General features: G+C 46.4%; 1 pseudogene; it reads right to left on the bottom strand.

The window, feature by feature from the left end:
* Window positions 1-20,266, bottom strand: part of LOC119376723 (ATP-binding cassette sub-family G member 1-like) — a 46,635-nt pseudogene that overhangs the window by 9,630 nt on the left and 16,739 nt on the right.

The following is a 20,266-nucleotide window of genomic DNA, read 5'->3' as shown; positions in this document are numbered from 1 at the left end:
TGGCGTGCTAAAACAGCGTGCGACGAGTGAGAAGACCTCTCACCATGTCGAAGTCGAAAAGATCTTGGCACTGGGTGCGTGTATGGAGCGATGACAGTGTGTCCCATGGAAGCCAACCGCTTCAGTATCTGTACGCACATCAGACTTGACACGTTGTCCAGGCCACTGCAGCGTCAATATGCAAGGGTTGGAATTCGGGCTTGGTGGTAGCACGTGCTTTCAAGGAATATTTAGCGCACAATAAACACACCGACGAAAAAAGGAGGGACACGGCACGTAGCGTTCGTTTTGCGTCCGTCCTTTTGTCGTCCGTGCGTTTGTTATGCGCTAAACATTTCTTGAAATCAGTATGTACAGCTCGTTTTGAAAGAAATCGTTGCACTGTTATGGAGACTTTAGCGATGACTAAATTGTAACCACTGTTTCCTTAATAACGTGTCTGCTGCGTGAGCAACACTTGATGATGTAATAGAAACAAACTACACGATCACGAAAATCGCCGTCATCTCCTTCATCTCCGCACTTTAGGGGTACAGGCTGTCGTATGCTGTCATCTCATGTCGTCGCTAGCGGCACCCAGTCAAAACCATGTGTATCATAGACATTTATAGCACAGTCATGTATATAGTATAACAAGCAGGCGGGAAAGTGAGGGTCGGGGGGGGGCGATGTAAGGGTGAGGAGAAGGAAATGAGGAGGCGGAGGGTAAGTATAGCATATTCGTGTACGTATAAGGGGTGATAAAGGAAAGTGAGTCTGAGGGAGGAGGGAGGTAGAGCATCATGCCATGTGTAGCATAATCTAGCAAGGGGTGGTAAGGGGAAGTGAGGGTGAGGAGGAGAGATGTGAGGTTAGGAGGAGGGAAAGGGGGGAGAAGGTGCCACTGCATCACAAATGAAGGTTTCCCTTCCCACCATAGACGCCGAGCAGGCTGTACGTTTGCAACGCCAGCGCATGCTTGCCCGCGAACGCCAGCGTCGCCGAAGCGCAGGCGAATCACTGCTCCGCACTTCCTAAAGCTTTCACGTTGAGTGCGACTGCATAAATTCTTACTGAATTTTTAATTATTTTATTGATTATTACATATTACTTCTCATAATTTTTTTACTGCTCGCGCACGAGGCGCATTCGCGCCGTCGGTGTGTCGTGCTCTACCGCTATTGACGGCACATGCGCCACTCGCGGATACGTTTAGAAGGTTTCTAGAGACGAGATATACAATAGGCTGCAAAAATGACGAATCGTAGTGGAAGCACCTACAACGTTTCGCTCAATCGGTTCGGTGGCAAAGGCATGCACAGCAGCGCTCTGCATTGCGCTGCTGTATTGTGCGTTGTGTGCACGCATGCTATCACAGTAGCGTTTCCGCTGAGTTGGTGTGTATGCACTGGTCTGACGTAGCGTGCAGTAAACGCGAAACTAACTTTATTAATAGTGACGGGGCCGAGGTGTCCACAGGTTTATTTTGATCCGTTCGTGCCGTGCATTCTAGCGAAAACGTCATAACACAGGGGACGTTAGAGCGGCTACATTATAAAAAAAAAAGAGCGCTGCAGCAAATGACAACCCCTAATAATGCACAGCTAGAAAGAAAGCGAGATCGTGAGCACGTTATGCAAGAAAGAGCCACCCGAAAAAGGTTATCTGCTAGACGTGCGTAATATTTTGCTATCTATAGATTGGCATGTGACTACGCTCACAGCTGGAAAGATCTGACAAGCAAAAAGTGAATTGGCAGAATAGCTTCGTGCACCAGCAACAATAGAATAAATAAAAATGTGTGAGCATTTAATGCTATAATTACAAAAAGTCGACGTAGTCATGAATACGCTTCAGCGTAGCACTATTGATTACGTGCTAAATTTAAGATGGTAAACAGTTTTGTCAGTTTTAAAGAGTAACGCTATCAGCGCATTCCACGCCGCTGTGACCAAAGCAAACAAGCTCCACTAGCGATCTGTTTTGGGAATGAAGTTAGTGCTGAGTAAAGCAGCAGCATTATGTATACTTTCTTTGAATAGCGATAGATGTGGCATTTTACGTAATATGAGTGGAATTTAAATGTGTGTCACGCAGAATATCAGCGGAGGAAATAATGCATTCTGCCACACAAAATGAAGCAAGTGTTCTTGTGAGATCTGTTTGGACAACCAATTAGCGTATCTTCCTATTTAGCTGTACTAAATTGCCTGTCGCTATAAATGACACGTTTTATGTAATTGGCTGTCATGCAGTCAAATCCATACATGATGGTGCACATTTTTTATCCCTTAAATTTGTAGGAGCATAAGATGGCACCGCGGCATGGCTTGTCGATGGACGACATGTTGGAGCTCACTCACATCCGTTTTAACGTGTTTCAGTGAAGCGCTAAGTTTTCACTAATCTCTTGCACATTTCTCTGCCTCCCTGTACTTTCACAGATTACGGGAATTTATTTTTCGTCGTCATTGAAAAACAAGCGCCATCTCGCCCTTCGGGCAATACTGCGGTTGTTTTTGATACCATTGACACCTACAATAGAGTTACGTGTAAGAGCCCCTTTATAATAATCTTTGGGGATTGCGTGCCAAAACTTTTTATCGCATCCCCTAGATATGAACAGCTACATCTGCCCAGTTTCGACATACCGACCGCAACGATAATATTGTAACGTTGGTGTTGAGCCATCTTGGTGGTGATTTTGGCGATTATGCAGTGATTGGTGGAAACTGGTAGCTTGCTTTATTCGGCCTTAAAAGTTCCTGTTGTAATGATCTTAAAGGGCCCTGAAACGGATTTTTGACATTTCGTTTTTGCTAAGACCATTACTGGAGAGATAAGAGAGAGACAATAATCTTTAATGAAAATCCCGGAGAGGTTAGCCTGGTTTGTCGCCTGGCAAATCATTGGCACCATAATTCAGTCGAAACACCCTTTATTGAGAGCTACGTATAATAAATAGCTTCCCTCCTCCTCCACTCCGACTTTCACCCTCAACTCTTCCTTCGAGCGCTCGGGGCTAAGCTCCGCCTTCAAGAGGCTCTGAATCACGATGTGACATGCGAGAACGCTTGCGTGCCGTCGCGTCGTCTACTTCCGGTAAGTCGACGCCAGCGCAGTAGCCACCGGTGGGTCAGGCGCTGGGCCGCTGGCTCGGCTGATCGTCCGTCTCCTGCGTGCGCCATCCGAGCAGCGTGTGTTTTGTTTCACGGCAGTCCAGGCAGTTGCTGAGAATGGACCCCGGCCTCGAAGAACGGTTGCGCCAAATGAGCCGAAATGGGTTTCGACCCATACAGTGACACGCCATTTCGCCATCCGGCGCTTCGTGCTGAGGGCGGCAGCAGTGATCCGCCTACCAGTCTCGCCGGGCAGTATTATATCAACGTCGTCGCACACGAGTTGCATTATTGCGGGGTTTAATTTGAGCTCATTATATACGACACCGCATACCGTACACTTGAACCGGGGATTTCCAGCTGGCCCTACGACGTACGCACTTGTGCAGAGGTTTCAAATGCACTGTTTTCAATTCACATGCACCCTGTCACTTTTTAATCAGTGCTGGAAATCGCAAAGCGGTGAGGAACATTCTGCGTATATATAATTATTGCGAAACTGGCCACATTACATTGAATAGACGGAGTCGTTATAGTTATAATTAACGAGATTACGTATAATTTTGTGAGTGCCCACGTGCGAACCGCCCACTATGCACACACAGCACATGATCTGGATCGATTGTGAACTTACCTTTCCACCTGGAAGGAACAAAGACGGCAGTGCGTCGGCTTTGAGGGGATACCTCTTCAGACCGAGGCCGGATCACTACATAAACACGGAACTGAGCCCGTAGTCTTCCGGCTTAAAGTGGCGACCGCAAACGCGTACAGTGAAACCTCGGTGATACGAATATCACGGGACCACCAAAATATTCGTATCATCCGAAATTCATATCACCAGAAAGCATGGAAAATTAGCATGCGACAAAAGAAAGCTGGCGTACATTTTCATTTGTTGTTTGTCAAGGCTGCGACAGCGTCAGGAAAAATCCTGAATGATTGTCAGTTAAGTTTTTAGATGTGATCAATCATACAAGCACTGGTAAATATGCGGCCCGTACGCGCGCACTTAATTAGTGAAGCAGGTGCGTTGACCCGCGACACTCGGAGGCCGTGGCGCGTCTCTGAAGGTTTATTCTGACCGTAAGAAAAGTGTTTTTCTTGCACCGTAGTTCTGATGATTTGGCGGTGCGGCGCGCATGCCCCGTTCTCGCGCTCGCACGTACTTGGCGCGTCTTGCGCGACAGCACGGACAGCACCTCTTAGTACCTGGGTGGTAGCGAACGTTCGTATCAAATGTCGCTGGGTGAAAATCAGTTCGCAACAACCGTACTCCATTACATTGCAGGCCAATGGACCTTGGCCGGGACCAACGAAAAATTCGTATCTCCCCGAAATTCGTATGAGCTGTGATCGTATCACCGAGGTTTCACTGTATATCCTGCTGTCGATCCGATACAGAGAGTCCGATGCGCTGCAGCCACGCGGCGAGCCTGCTGCCTTCCAAAGGCATACGGTGTCGCATTTCACTTGTCGCCAATCGCTGGACTTGCAGCCCACAACGCAGCAATGGCAATTCATGATGTCAGACAAAAACCTTGCAATACACACTGGTCGCGCAGCTCACGTCAACATGGAGCGCGTGGTATCACAGCAGTGAAATTGCGATTCTGTTCGCTTTATCAGTGACTGGTTTTTAACGAAAACAAATTATAAAGAGTTTCAAAGATCACGAACAACATTGTTCGCAGTTATGTCGAAAAAAATTGCCTGTTACGTGGACTGTGGATCCAATCAGATCAGCCGCCGGCGTGACGTCGGGCTTCCAATACGACGCGCACTGGATGGAAGTGGGCGGCTTGAAAACGCGTTTGGCTGAGCCGCTGTGATCGGTGGCGATTCGCAGCTTTAAAGCCTTGTAATAAATTACACAGTTTACGCACAGAGCTTAAATTGATCTGTAAATGATCCTTAGGACTTGACTTGCTCTACCGGCCCAATGTGTTTGTACAAAATCGTCAAAACCGTTTCAGGGTCCGTTTAATGATTCTCAGTTTCAACCGAGAAAGTTCTGCTGTCTTTCTTCTTTTTTTTGCCATCAGAAGATGGCCTGCCTATACTGTTCCAATGAGTTTCTTCAAAGGAGAAACCGTAGATGGAAAGCCAGAGAGGTTAGCCAATAATAACACCGGCTGGATACCCTGCTCTTGAGAAAGGTGTAAGGGGAACAAAAGATGATAAACGAAGGCACCACCAAAAATTTGAAAAAATGAAATATAAAGGAAGTATAAAGGAAGTAGAAAACGATAGTACCAGAGGTATTTCTCTAATTCACTTGCCCATAAGAAGCGTAGAACATGAATGTAGGTGCGCTTACCTAGTGGGTTCGTCGAGGAAAAGAACGGGCGGATTGTTGACCAACTCTTGGGCGATGGCCAGACGTTTCCGCTGGCCGCCAGAGAGGTTTTCTGTACGCGTGTTGCGGCACACCTCCAGACCCCACTCTTCAATCGATCGCTCAACCTACGGGAAGAAAGGACAATAGTAATTATAATGAGTAAACGGAATATCGTAACGTTAATCGTGACACTAAGCGTTTCTTTCTCTGATCGAAAAGGTCGTTGAATTATATACACACTGTGGTGTATTGGAGGCTTTAGTCAGAGTTGGTTCATTCGATCCGACATAACCAGTAAGTTACCTAACGTATGACATACATACCTACATTATGCAGACAACTGATGTTGTATGTATTGTAAGAGTTTGGAGTCTTCTCTGTGCGGTGATGTGCTTTGTGCAGCGTTGTCGTGCCAGTGCAGTACAAGGCAGTGTTGTGCTGAGCAATGTGTTGCAGTGCGTCGCGAGGCTCAGCGATTTCCTCTTGACCTATCCTTGTTGTTGTCCTAGTGATATTGGTACGCGAAATATAATAAGCTTGACCTACGAGTCTGAACACATTAGCAATGATGAGAACTTCTGGACTGATTCATAACATTTTGATTTCCCATCTGGTAGCGTTTCGACGCATAGGCTCCCGTGCTCACAGATAACATGGCACTGCCTCACTAAATGAACCAACTCGAAAACTTCCTACCAGCGCTGCAGAGTGCCTTTTAGCCTCAATATATGATTGAGAGTAATACAGTTAAGATTTTAATAATGTATACATGAGAGTGTTTATGAAAGATGTTCTCTAAAACTGGTGGAATGACTGGAAGTTTCGGAAGAACAACAAAGGATCGTTTTTCTTACAAGAAAATGGCGTCTTAATCTAACTCTTTCTCTCCGTCTCTCTCATTATTTCCTTTGCTAAGAATATGACAGTCACGCAGCTACAAAGTTTCTGTGAATGCAGCGTCTATCGTGCAGTATCTTCGAACTCCCCGAGAGAAAGAGAGAAATGAACGTTTATTGTCGAAACAGTGTTCCGAGCGACGCCCGGCATTACCGTGAGGTGGGAGGGCCCTATAGTTCATGGACCCTCTGGCTTCGACTACCCTCTTGGACCTGGCGACGAGTTGTCGCTGGTCTTCCAGATCCTCGAGGGCGAGCTTGGCCTCTCACGTTTCGGTTAGGTGCACCGAAGACGAACGAACTCCCCGATTAAAAAATTATTAAAACAAAAACCCACGCATTCGTGCCACTTAATGACCTCTTTCGGCTTGCAGTGAGCCCCTCAAAGCGTCCAAACCACCAGCAGAGATCTTCAAGCGCCGACCAGAACACAGCAGGCAAGTATTGAAGGCGTACTCACGTAAATTTCCTGTACGAGATGCCACCCTCGGGTTACTCTCAAACACAAGAAAAAAAAGAACACATGGTCCTCAGACATACAGACGTTATCTTAAAATCTTCGATAAACAACTTTAGGAGAAGTATTAATGGTACTTTATGACATAATAATATTTCTTACGAATTATTTTACCACATTTCCCTCTAGCGAGTCATGTTTTCGGGGCCTGTACTTGTACATGAGTGGTCCGTGGACGCACTGATAACGCACATTTGTGCAATACAAAATATCACATTGAATTACTTATCCTTAGTTACCTGTGTTGTGATAAAAATATAAAGATTTTAACACAGTTTCTTCTAAAGTATTAGCTTATAAAACTATTAAACGACTAAACGATTCATGGAATATATGATTAACTACAGTATGTGTGAAAGAATTGAGCAATGGCTATGACTTTTATCCTAGGTTTGTTTTAGCAGTCATCATGCTCTATGTTCGTCCAATAAACAAAATATTTTATGAAAATATAAGTCGGTGTTGCCGTGAAGATGTTGAAACAGGTCTGCGTCACTTCAACGCTGAGGCATGAAATATAAAGTTTGGCTGAACTGCTGTGCTGAACATGTATAGTGCAAGACATGTCAACTTCAATATGATGCTAACCTGGGTAAGCCGTGTGTGGCATGAACGCTGAAGACATGTGAGCAGCACCACGTTAAAATAATTGCCACATTTCACTATCAAAACAAATTTTCGTAGCGTCTGCTTGCATGCTATTAATATGGTTACGTGTTATTATAACAATTATGTCACACTCTCGAGGGTGCGTTTACACTAGAGCGACACGACGCCGATTTCGGTCTGCCGACTGTCGCCGGGAGTGCTTTTGTCGTGTCGTCGTCCTATTTACACTGCAACGACGCCAACAGTCGGCCGATCGTCTGTGAAAGACGCCATCCGCGTCTTGTCGTGCTCCCAGCCTTTCGTCGGCCGATTCTCTTGTCACACAGAAGGCGCGCACAGCGACACCGACTAAACTTGCGCGCAAAAGTTTAAAACGGGGGACCACCTGCTGCTCATTTAGGCAGTCCTCACTCCTCTACCGTGACCGAAATCGGTGTCTAGTGTAAACGCGCTCGGCCACGGATCTCCCGACGACCTGCCGACGACAGGTCTGCCGATGCGTTTTGCTGGTGTTTTTGGTCTGCCATCATGTTAAGGGCTGAACACACGTACGCGGTGCGGCGTGTCAGCGCGTGACCTTTTGACGCGGCTAAAGCTCACTTTAACGCGGCGTCGCGCCCTCTACCCATGAGAAGAGAGGGCGCGCGGCTACACGAAGCTGTGGGCCCTCTCTCCCATAGGAAGAGGGCGCGACGCCGCGTCAAAAAGTCACGCGCTGACACTACTACGACATGCTGTCTTGGGAGGCGCGGCGTCGTCGGCCTAGTGTGACCAGACGGTCCGGCGACATCGTCGGCGGGCGACTCGTCGGCCGACCGTCTGCGTCTGTCTCGTGTCTACGTCGGTGTCGTGTCGCTCTAGTGTAAACGCGCCTAAGCGCAGACTGATCCTGATAACTTTTAGCAGCTTATTTTAAAAAAAGAAAAAATAACTATTCCCACACATCGTAGACACTGCAATATCCTTGATGCTGATGTTATCAGGACCGTACTGTCGACAGTGCCGACTCAAAAACTTGGCGAATTCGGCTTCTTTACCACTTCAGGGCATGTAGCCTAGCTAATATTGAGAAGCCTCAAGCTCAGAAAAACCGGCCTGTACAGATTTCAGTGACTAACTTTGACGTAAAGTATGCACTTTAGGATACAGTAGCGTTCTTCCTGTTCTCTCTTTTCTTTTCTTCTTTTGTGTGCCTTGATCCCTTTTTTCCGTGTAGCAAATTGAACGCGCGCCTGGTAACCTACCGGCTTTTCCCTATTCTCCCGTCTCTATCGCATCCGTTTCTGACGAGCAGTGTCGAAAAAAGCATTTTCAAACATGTTTTCATGTTGTGCGGTGGACAACTCTAACAAGTACCGCATTCTAATCAATGCATTTTTTGTGTGTGTGTGTGCACATTTCAGTTATCTAAGCGTAGGTTCGAGCTGCTAGTTTCTAGTAATGGGATTCACTTTCTTTTCGCTTGACGATCTCCGACGAAAAAATATATCATAGTTTCACCGCAAGGGCGAAGCAATGAATGCAGCAACAAATTGTAATGTTATACGAAGTAAGGCTGGCAGCTAACTCTTTTGGATCCGATCTCGCGTAACTCTACAAAAGACTGGTGTAAGAGAATACGGCCGCTCTAGGGAGAAAAGCGGTTTTCGTCCAGCCTCTTCACGTTTAGAGCACAGAGGTTACGCATGTGTATGGTGGTGGCTGCACGAAGTGCGAAAGATGTCGATACCAACGCCCGGTAACAGGCTATTCCTACACCCCTTTGCGTATACCGGAATACCATACACGCTAAAGACATTTATTACGATTCTGCCACAGCGGTGATTGAATGTTATCTAAACGAAATATAGTTTAAATGTAGTTATCATCATCATTTAGGATTTGCGCAAACGTAAACGTATGCGTTTACGTAAGTACGTAAAGGTTTACGTATGTGGAGCTAAAACTTTGCTAAAACATGCGTTCCGGTAGCACGGTAACGTTAAAAAGTATACGCACAAGCTAAAGACCTCTATTATCGCATGCGCCCTCCGTGCGACGGAGATGGGCCTGCTAGTTTCATCTCCGCTTCAGCCGCGTTCGTCGCCCCCGCTCGCGCGCTTTTACCCACTGGTAGAACACACGATGCGCGGGGATGTTATCGATTTGGACTTTGTACGGAACATGACGGCGACGGCGGCGCAAAAACCCATCTAGAGTGTCCATATAATTGCTATCGCGATAAAGGACACCAGTTTATACACCACCCGCTGCAGTTGTCAAGTTATGGTGCTCGACTGCTGACCCGAAGGTCGCAGGATCGAATCCCGGACATGTACTGTTTGCATCTGTAAGTGAGAGTTACACATCCAAGTGAAGCTACAATTCCGACAAATTAAGCTCGCGGCCAACTCCAGCTTCTTTGTGCAATTTCACTTTCTTGAGTGTATCTTCCTGTACGACAGTATGATAAGAAGCATCCATGCCCGGCTCACCTTCTTCGCTTTGTCTTTTGGTGCCATGTTGGGCATGCGCAGTTCGACGCTCATGAAGATAGCCTCGTAAACGGTGAGGGCAGGGAGTAGTCGGTCCTCCTGCATGACGTAGCAGCTCTGCTTGTTGAACAGTGGCTGGTCACGCACGTAGCCGTTGATCTGGACCTCGCCTTTGAAGCCCTTGTCGCTATGGGAAGAAAGATCCAGGGAAGGTACCAGTCACTCATAGCTTGTCTCTAAGCGGGATATGCTAGTATTTGGCGCGAGGACATACAGTGGCGCCTTCTTCCTTCAGCTTCTGAATGACGTCTGCTGCAGCACTTACGCATCCCTCGTTTCGCGCCGTACTGTCGCATAATTTTGGTCGGTAGTAGTAGTTTTACGCAAAAACTTTTTTTCAAGGCTGATATACACTACGTCGCTCGCAATACTGTAGCGTTCTTGGAGATATCGAAATCATGAACACATGCAAGTAGTTATGGCAACATGCATGACACCGGCGTAGCCAGGGGGGTGGGGTTTGGCTCTTCAAGTTTCCCCCTCCCCACCCGAATTCTTTTCAGTTTTGCATGTGTGTATATACACATACAGGCTCATGAACGAACATGCATAAAGGATGGTTGACCCCCCCCCCCCCGCTGAAAAAAATTTCTCGCTACGCCACCACTTATGCACGGCTAATGCTTGTCAAATACAGGGTGTTTCAAAAAATCTGTCCCCTTCTCAAAAAAATCAGGAAAATGCGATATTTAATTGCTGCCTTCAGAATTGGTTTTTATGTAGTGGCAAGGATTTTAAGATGGTTAAGAAATATTTGGCTGTAATTAAAAAGTTAAATTAATTAACTTTTAATTAGTGGAGTTATTCTTCATTCCAGAAACCCAACCCAATTTTCAGATTTCGAGAAAGTGGCATCTAGTAATAATTCGAAGTAATGAAATTCAACCAAATTCAATGGTGAAATGTAAACAGAAACATGGAAGAACGCACTGCCATATTCTTCTGAGAACGTCCAAATGAGTGAATGACTTTTTCTGTAGCGCTAGGCATCTTAAGATGGTTTGAGACGTCACTTGAGACAGTAATTAAGACAGTTAAATTAATTAATTTTTATTTAGTGGAGTTAGTGACTGTGTCAAATTGGGGAATTGAAGTTCTTCGTGCCAGGAACCCATCCCAACATTGAGATTTCGAAAAAGCTGCCTCTATAATTACGAAGTAATAAAATTCAAACCGAATTCGATGGCTTTCGCTGTTGAAAGCCGTTGCATTTCGTTGAGTTTCATTACGCCACACAATTACCAGAGGACGCTTTTTCGAAATCTCAAAGCTCGGATGGGTTCCTCGCATGAAGAACTTCAATTCTCCCATTTGACACAATCACCTAACTCACTAATTAAAAAGTTAATGTACTTTCTTAATTACTGTCCTAAATGATGTCCTTAACTACCTTAAGATTCCTGCCGCTACAGAAAACGCAATTCTGAAACCCCGCAAGTATCGCATTTTCTGATTTTTTGAGAAGGTTGGACACATTTCTTGAAACACCCTGTATGATACGAATGTAATGCACATTCATGGCTACTGGTGCCACATTAAAAAAATTATGGCAGCTTCGCAGTAGTGGTGCCAAGCCTGAAGGAAGAGCGGAGCTGGGTGGCCTTTCTTGTTCCTCTTTATTTTCCTCTTATCTTTCTTTCTCTTTCTCTGTGTTCCTTGTATCTCTTTTGTGTTTGTTTCTTTCTCTGTCTATTTCTTTCTCTTTCTCACTTTTTCTAACTTTCTCTCTCTTTCTTATTTGTTTTTTTCTCTCTCTATTTATCGATTCCTCTTTCTTTCTATCTTCTTCTTCTCTCTCTCTCTGCTTCTTTCTCTCTTTTTCTTAGTTTCTCTCTTTCTCTCTTCTGTCTGGCTATGTTTTTCTATCTCTTTTTCGTGTCTGTTGCTTTCTATCTATCTCTTTCTATTTTTATGTCTTTGTCTGCCTTTCTATCTTTTTATGTCTTTATTCCCTCTATTTCTCGCTATTTTTTCTTTCCATCGCTTTCTTTCTCTCTCTCTTTCTTTCACGTGTTTCACGCGCTCCACTTTGCGGAGCAGAGTTTCCGTTTAACGCTCACACCTGCTGTACTCGGTAGTGGGCTTGCCCGATCCCTGTGGCGCATAATTCCACCTGAGGAGTTTTGCACGACGGAGCCCAAGTTACCGACACCTTAAACAGCTTCACTGTTAAAGCGTGTCTCCGTCTCTGGTATATTGCAAAGGCAAACGCTAGCGCTAACCGTTTTTTTTAACACAAAAGTGTTTTATGCCGGGGTCCACCAAGACTTCAGTGACGTATTTCCGTCACGGAAATGACGTCGAAAAATATACACGATCAGATGGCAATGAAAAAAGTTCCGTCAACGGGCATCGAACCCACGACGCTATCCACTGCGCCACGGTCACAGACTCTAGGCGCTTTACAAACGCGCATTTTATATCTACCACCTCTCTCGGCGGCGGGTGGTTGCCCTTTCGGAGCGGTAAAGTAAATCGTCATTACTGTGGCTTCCGCGATTAGCACCTGCAACGCGTTTTACGTCCCTCCCATTCGGTGCGTTTTCAATAGAAGTTCAATTTTGTCAATGCCTTAACACACCGCGAGGTGGCGACCTTAGCCAAGCGTCGTAAAAGCGTCGGCCTCGCTCATAGCTCTGCGACGCGCGCCTGCCTCACGTAGCTATAATACCGCGTTCCCCGCTCACGCGCTCGCTCCTAGAAAAATCGCGGCCGGGCTACTGGGGCGGCACGACGCGCTTTGCGTTTCCCTCGAGTCCGGCCGTGGTGTTCAATCACATTTTAACACGCCGCGGGATGGCGACCAAGTTCTGCGTTCAATATGCGACGCTCTTCTGGCTATCACCCCTAGTTCTCTGATTACGCTTTCACCGTTAACTCAGGCCCTTAGCGAGGGGGGCGGGGCGGGGGCCCGCCCCCCCCTCTCCGAAATTTTAATGATACATGGCGTTTTACCGAAAATAAATAATGAAAATAGGCGTTTTTCTTAAACAGTCAAGGCTTTCAGCAAGTGCCCTCCCCCCCCCCCCCCCCCGAAAAAATTCCTGGCTACGGGCCTGCGTTAACTACTACAGCTACCACAAGGGTTTGTTTAATCATTTAGCAGGGACGTTAGTCGTCGGGATGGAGATGTACTACCAATCATGAAAGTGTGCACATCCACGTTAAACGGTGCTATAGCTGCTAGACATCAATATACATTTTGCAAACTCTGTTATATCAATGTACAGTAAACATTCAGTTACTTCTGTAAGGGCACGCTTTACTTTGTGTTATTCCGATTCCTATGACGGAGGATCAACCGTGTTTTTTTTTTTACAGCGAAAGCTGTTATGAGGTCATTTCAACGGTCGTTTCGGCGCCGTAGTTGTCCGCCGCCGCCGCCGTTGTCCGTAAACATTATCACGCTAAATAAGAAAAAAAAAGAAATAAGAAAATTTTCCCGGATGGAACGTGGTTCGAACCTGGGCCCTCTGCGTGGGAGTCTAGTGTTCTACCTCAGAGCCGTTCCTGTTTTTCTTTCTCTTCATTTGCAGAGCCATGCCCGTGCTTGAAACTGCTTTGCAAAAGACGCTATACAGGCTTCATGTCGGGAAGGAACCACACTACTACATGTAACATAGCGTGATAGAAGAGTGAAATAGCAAGCAGCGTCACACGACGTGAATTCTGCAACCAGGCCTCACACAATGCGAATTGCGCACCGAGTTGGTTGTTGAATGCTTCCAACCCATTACAAAGGGCTCTGCCATAATTCTTCATCGTCATCAGTCACAGCATCAACAAAGTGCGCATAATGCCTTACATGTTTAGCGTGTGCAACGGCTCCCCGTAGAATTAAGAAACTGCCATAGTGGCTGCTTCCCTACTTCACAGAAATTATGATGATTATAGTGTAGTGGTTTCCTCGCAAGTGCACTTGTATCGGTTGCCAAGGAAACCCATAAGCCCGTGATCCATTTCCTCAGGGTCTCAATAAAGTTCTTACCCCCCTCTCTCTCTTTCTCACGTCAACGTATGTTATATAGCATGGTGGCAAAGTGAAATAGCGACCGGGCATCACACAATGCGAATTACATAACTGGTGACCGTTTAAAGCTTCCAACCCATTACAAAGGGCTGAGCCACAATTCTTCATAGTCATCAGTCGTCGCGCGCCAACAAAGTGCACGTAATGCCTTACAGATGTGTAGTTGGTACCTCGATTCTGTGCATAATAACGAATAATGGCGTTGTAGGTGCTTCCAAACTTCACAAAAATTGTGATTTATGGCGTAGTGGTACCTTGCTAGTGTATTTGTATTAGTAGCCCCAAGAGAGTTTACAACAGTCTATAGAAATGCCGCTCTTCCAGCTTTCGCTGTGACTGTGCTGCGCTTTCCGCGCAGGCCTGGCTTTATTATTTTTTTTTTTTCGCTCTCGTGACAGACACAGATGCGCTTTCTCACGGCTCCCAAGCGAAGCAGCATAACGTAGGGCGTAGATCGCCAGCCGGTTCTCTCGAACGCGTACATAACATGGTCGTGGGCGCTGCGCACGCGGTCACGTATACTTCTACCTGCAGCCGGACTTGAGGAGGCGGCGATACGTGAGCGCGCCGAGGTCACGCCGCTTGCGCAACGTAATGAAGATGCGCCAAACTGCTGGCCGAGCGAAAAGGAGTCCACGATGGCGGGACAAAAGCGGGTGGGACAAAAGTTTGCGGAAGTGACACAAAACCACTTCCAACTCGCAGTCCGTGGCGAAACAAGTTTTTCTCTCCAAGCGCAACGAGAGGGAATTCTGCGCGCTTAAACGTTCCTTGAGACAGTAGCACGAGTCTCTGCTATACGCACTCGGTACGTTCGCACTGTAGTGTGCACAGCGCTTAAAGCGGCAAATAGGTGAGCTAGTTGGCAAAGATACATCGTGGAAGTAATCAAGGCCTGCCGATACGGAAATAAGAGAAGAGTAACAGGCAACACAAACGCCAACGATCAACCGATAGGTCGCACCGTGGCGAAAAATACGGTATACACAAAGGTGTGCATGTACAGCGCTGTGTCCTAATAATACCGCGTGTTAATTGTATCTCGAAATGTATTGCCCTCATTATTATGAAGCTTCTTTGATCAATTAGTTCACGCGACGAAAAACGTAGAATTTGCCCATCCGATTCAGATTCCTATATATGGGTGGCTCCTTGTTCGGGGGGAGGGGGGGGAGCGCACGTGATCACACCCCGTATTCTGAACCTCAACGACCGTCTGCAAGAACAGAAGATCAACCTCAAGGCGCGTACTGGAAGCAATTTGGTTATTCACTGTGCCGACTGTGGCTGAAGTCCTAATTCTGATCAGACGCGCATCTTGCGCAGATTCTCGTGATAGCCGCGCCCGGGAAATATATGAAGCACTCGCAATTCATTCCATTGGGCCATCACGTGTAAGCACCCATCGATCGCACTAACCGACAAGGAAATTAAGTATCTCCGCACGTGATCATAGCACCGTCATGGACTAGTTGGGACGTATGCGTTGAACCCCCCCCCCCTCTCTCTCTCTCTCTTTTGTTTATTTCCGTTTCCCAAGAAGCGTATATATTTGTGCACATACGAAATAAACGCTCATGTTGTTAGCCAGCGCCAAGTTCGCGCTCATGTTGTTAGCCAGCGCCATATATCGAAAGTATTCAGATATATGAGGACGATTTTTAGTCTTACAGTGCGGCGCCTCGGGTTGCATTCTGAGTTGTCACAAATGGTCGGAATATTTGAAGAATGTATATCGCTCCTCGTCATAACACGTGGTATTCCCTTCTAGGATTCCGTCGGGTTCCTTGATCTTAAGCTCGATTTCACACGCGATCATGTTTGCTGGACATATGAACCAGGCTCGTACAAGCAATCCTGCTGTTCTCAACTCCGCACAGTAAACTTGCCAAAAGGGTTATTGTTCGGTCTTGCTTCTCAAGCGCATTAAAATAGTCATGCTGCGACAGAGTAGGCGCCAGCTTTCAGGCACAGGTCACTCGCCTGTATCACGACGGATTACTAATCTTAGTGGCTGAGATAATCCGCAGAAAGGAAAGGAGGGTTTCCTGGGCATACATTGTAGCGCATGCGGCTGCACCCCCGTGTTTGCTAAAACCAATGGGATTTCCTCTTACCCGGACGACCGCACCTGCCTCATTGTGGAAGCAGCCCCATGACATGTGGGGGGAATGCCCATGCATCAGAAGCCATCGTTAGCATAATCCAAACAAGAACTGTCATTTCTGGAAGACGCCAGCACGAACGGTGGGCGAAGAGGGGGTCTACCGTTTCTCATTCCTTGAGTCTTTTCTGTTTTCTCTATTCCTGTAAAATGTCTTGTCCTCTTCGCGCTGCGCAATCTTAACGAAAAATTTTGGCAGCCGTTCAGCCGCACGTTCGAAAATACGCCTGGCAAGTAATTTTCCAACAACGACGAGGATACGATTATAGCAGGCTTGTGCAGAAGTACAAGGCATCGATCGAAAATAAAAATCGGACAGACTGTCGCTGAAACAGTACTGCAGAGAAGCACCCTTTCAGTGCAAGTAGCAAGGTAAGGAGGCCTGAAGGTAGCCCTAGAGCTACCTTAACTTGAGGGAGCACCAAGGAGGGCCTCAGTTGGGGAACTTTAGTAAGGAGCGTTCCAGAATACGCGATAAGGCGTCCTCAAGCAGTTAAGGCCCCCTCATGGGTAAGGAGCGTTTCAGAATACGGGCCTAAGATTTGGGCTATGGACTTAATCGCGGGACCTTTTGCAATAGCTCATCTATTCGCAGAACGCCACGCAGCGTACAAGTCTATCTGACACTTCTTATTGGAAATCCACTTGATCTCGGGGCGTCTTAATCAAGCTTAAAGGGGGAGCGTAAGCACTAAGGGCAAAGAAATGCATTGAGAAGCGCCCAGTACTTACCCACCACGGAATAACGTGGCTAAGCGTCTATAATGATGATCATTTCGAATCTACTGAAACAGGCGCTTTCTGTGGCTCTTCATTCCACATTGCGTGGGCTGAGTAAACGGTAGGCAAACATATTCAAGCTGCATGACTCGTGCATTTATGGTTTATCATCAAATTCATACTATGCATAAACGTCGCCCCTACCCCTTGAAGGGTATCCCTGAATGAGAAACCAGAACGAGTGAATGAGAAGAGTGAGTCCACTTACTAGAAGCCCGTGAGCAAATTGAGCAGCGTCGTCTTGCCTGCGCCAGAAGGACCCATGATGGCAGTCAGCGTACCGGACCGTGCTTCACCGCTCATGTTGTTGACTAAGTACTTTCGGGCTGAAAAACAACAGAAAAGAAGGAATTTAATGACATAATGCAAAGTATTGCGCAAATGTCACTTCTCAGCAATTATTATTTTCTCTTTGAGTGCTCATCACTTTCGTGACCTTCTTAGCCATGTGTATATAGAAGTAAGCTTGTGCTGTTCCCCATGATACCCTCTTCGTTCCAGATTACAGTGTATATTTTGTTCAGAAAACTGGGCTGAATACCGCATACATCTAGGCATAGGATACTTATCGAACTATAATTTATCGTACAATATGAACCGGGAGCGAGTAAGAGCAACATGTGAGTTTTTATTGCGCGAAGGGTCCATTAACGGGAGCTCTACGGGCGGGGAACACCACTCACGCACGCGTGCAGCGTGCACTTATTTCATGAATATCGGAAAGGCCTGGAGGCCAGGTTGGTTGCGGAGGCAGGACGTCATTCAATATAGATTAGGGGACGTATTTATTAAGCTCGTCGTTCTTAAGTTCTTCTCACTGTGGCTGGCCGCTTTCGATGATATGTCCGGAATCAAGATTGGTTGGAATATGCTTTTAAGGGCAGTTATAGCGCAAGAACTTTAACAGCGGAGATGTTAAAGCTTGAATTCCGCCCGTTGCCGGGCGACCGCGCAAAACTATCATCATAATGAAATGAGGAATATGGTAAGCATAACATAGCCATGTATATTGTGTAGTATAGCAAGGGGTGTGGTAAAGGAAGTGAGGGTGAGAAGGAAAGGAGTAGGGGAGGGGTGAAGCATAACCGCGCGCAGTATAGTATATCAAGGGTAGGGAAAGGGTGCCAGTGAGGCGGAGGACGATGGAAAGGAGGAGGAGAGAGAGATAAAGCACAGCATAGAATGTATAGTTTAGTATAGCAAGGGGTGGAAAGGGAAGTTAGGCTGAGGGGGAGGACGGAGAGTACAGTATAGTATAGCGGAGGCGAGTGGAAAGGGAAGTGAGTTGCAGGTTGGAGGCACGCGGGTGGTCAAGCGAAGAGGAAGTTCTTTCAGTGCTAAACCATGTCCACGTTCGCCTAGCTTTGCATCACTTTGCATTTCATCGCTGAGGCTTCCCCTCAGCTATGCTGTACATTTGACGTTATGTCAGTTAAAGCCACGCATAATTTTTTTGTGAATGAGAAAAGGGAGGAGGTTGAGGAAGAGTTGCCAGGAGGAGGAAAGAAAGGGCACCCTTCACTTCCTCTAACATAACCTCGTCCATGACATGCCCTCATTCTTCTGCGCATTCCTGGTTACTAAGCTTTCGCTTGTCTCCGCGTTGTGCAGTGCGTGTACCTTTGCCTTTCTTGACCTTGTATATCAGGTTCCTCCAGGTCAGGTCGATGCTCTCGAAGTTCCTGAACCCGTTGTGGCGGCCGTTGCCGTTCACTTCGGTCTTGAAGTCCACCGTCGCTGCGCATTGTTAAGACCATCAGTGAGCAGTGCGGCACCAAGTTATCCGTTTTTTCAGTGGGAAAGCTAGCGCACGCAAACTCCGACAATGAAAGGAAATCACAAACGAGTGGTTGTCAATCTCCCTTTCATAACCATGCCGCCATCTTGCGGGGTTCCGCAGAACTCATTTGCAATAATGCGACTCCGACAATGGCTCGCTGTTGCCTTCGACAAGCTTCCTTTATCGTCAACTATAAGATGACGTGGCGCCGGGGGGCTGTTTCCTTTCACGTATGACATGACATCTCGCACAATAAACGCCACAAACGCGATGTTTTGCGTAACTTTCCTCAGTAGTTCTCAGCTGAGCTTATACTCGCTCTGAAGCGTAAAGAACGTGCGCACAAAACGCCCCGGTCCTAACAGATAGACTTCTCGCGGTCTTTTGTAATCGTTTCCATAGGCAGGATCACGCATCGTATATCTAGGCGTGGGCAGATATTCTAAGTCTAGAATTTGGACCAAATATTCAGTGGTAATCGATTTGTTTTCTGTCCAAGAACGCACTATTGTATGTTGTCGGTATTCGTTTATTTAGAATACACTTATTTACAGGCTTCACGAGGGAGACAAAAAACGGACGTAGAGACTGTTCCGAATGATTTATACAGGATAGCTGCGCTTGTCACACAGTGACAATAGTCCCTTAAGAAGTGCGTGCGGCACATACCATCGACTAAGTGATTTCCAGTTATTCAATATAATTACTTGCTTTTAGATATGTAGTTCTAGGATTTTGTTGCGATATTTATTTGACGTGTGTCATAATATTTACACTCCTTAAAAGAAATGTATGGCGCTGCAGCAGACACCTTTCTTTAGAGAACACAACACTGTGCGTATACATATATGGTTACGCATTTAAAATAATAATTACTGGGACTTTACGTTAAAAAAAAGCGTGATACGATCACGAGGCAAGCCGTAATGGAGGGCTGCAGATGATTTTGACCACCTGGAGTTCTTTCACGAGCACCTAAATCTAAGTACGCAGGTCTCTGGCCTTTCACCTCCATCGAAATGCGACCGTCGCGGCCGGAATCGAACCCGCGTCTTTCCGGTTAGCAGCCTAGCACCGTAAGCACTGTAGCACCGCGGCAGCCGGTTACATATTTCGGTAACGTTATTGATATGTTGCCGCTGTTCATTTATAAAGCTGCTTATCATTTATAGGCTCTTCGGTTATTTGGGCGTCTAACTGTGAATGGTATTATACATATATCTGCCAACATATTCATAACCCCAGTTTCTTATATGAAACAGACACCAGGCAAGCTTCATATTTGATGTGGCTTAAGAAATGTTAAAATGTTTCACATTCGATTCAATATTTGGAGTGACTTCCTCGAATATCTGTGTTTGCATATCACAGCTATGCACAATATATGAGCTTCGTTCGCTTTGGATAATCATTGAAGAATTCCAGTTTTGCGAAGTTTGTTTGCACTGCAGTACAACAACGTTGTAAAGATTATTTTTTTTATTCAAGTACCCTAAAGGCCTGGGTAGGCATTACAT

This window comes from Rhipicephalus sanguineus, unplaced genomic scaffold (genome assembly GCF_013339695.2).
Source record: "Rhipicephalus sanguineus isolate Rsan-2018 unplaced genomic scaffold, BIME_Rsan_1.4 Seq214, whole genome shotgun sequence".
In the NCBI taxonomy this organism is placed as follows: domain Eukaryota; kingdom Metazoa; phylum Arthropoda; class Arachnida; order Ixodida; family Ixodidae; genus Rhipicephalus; species Rhipicephalus sanguineus.
This window is presented reverse-complemented; position numbering and strand designations above follow the sequence as displayed.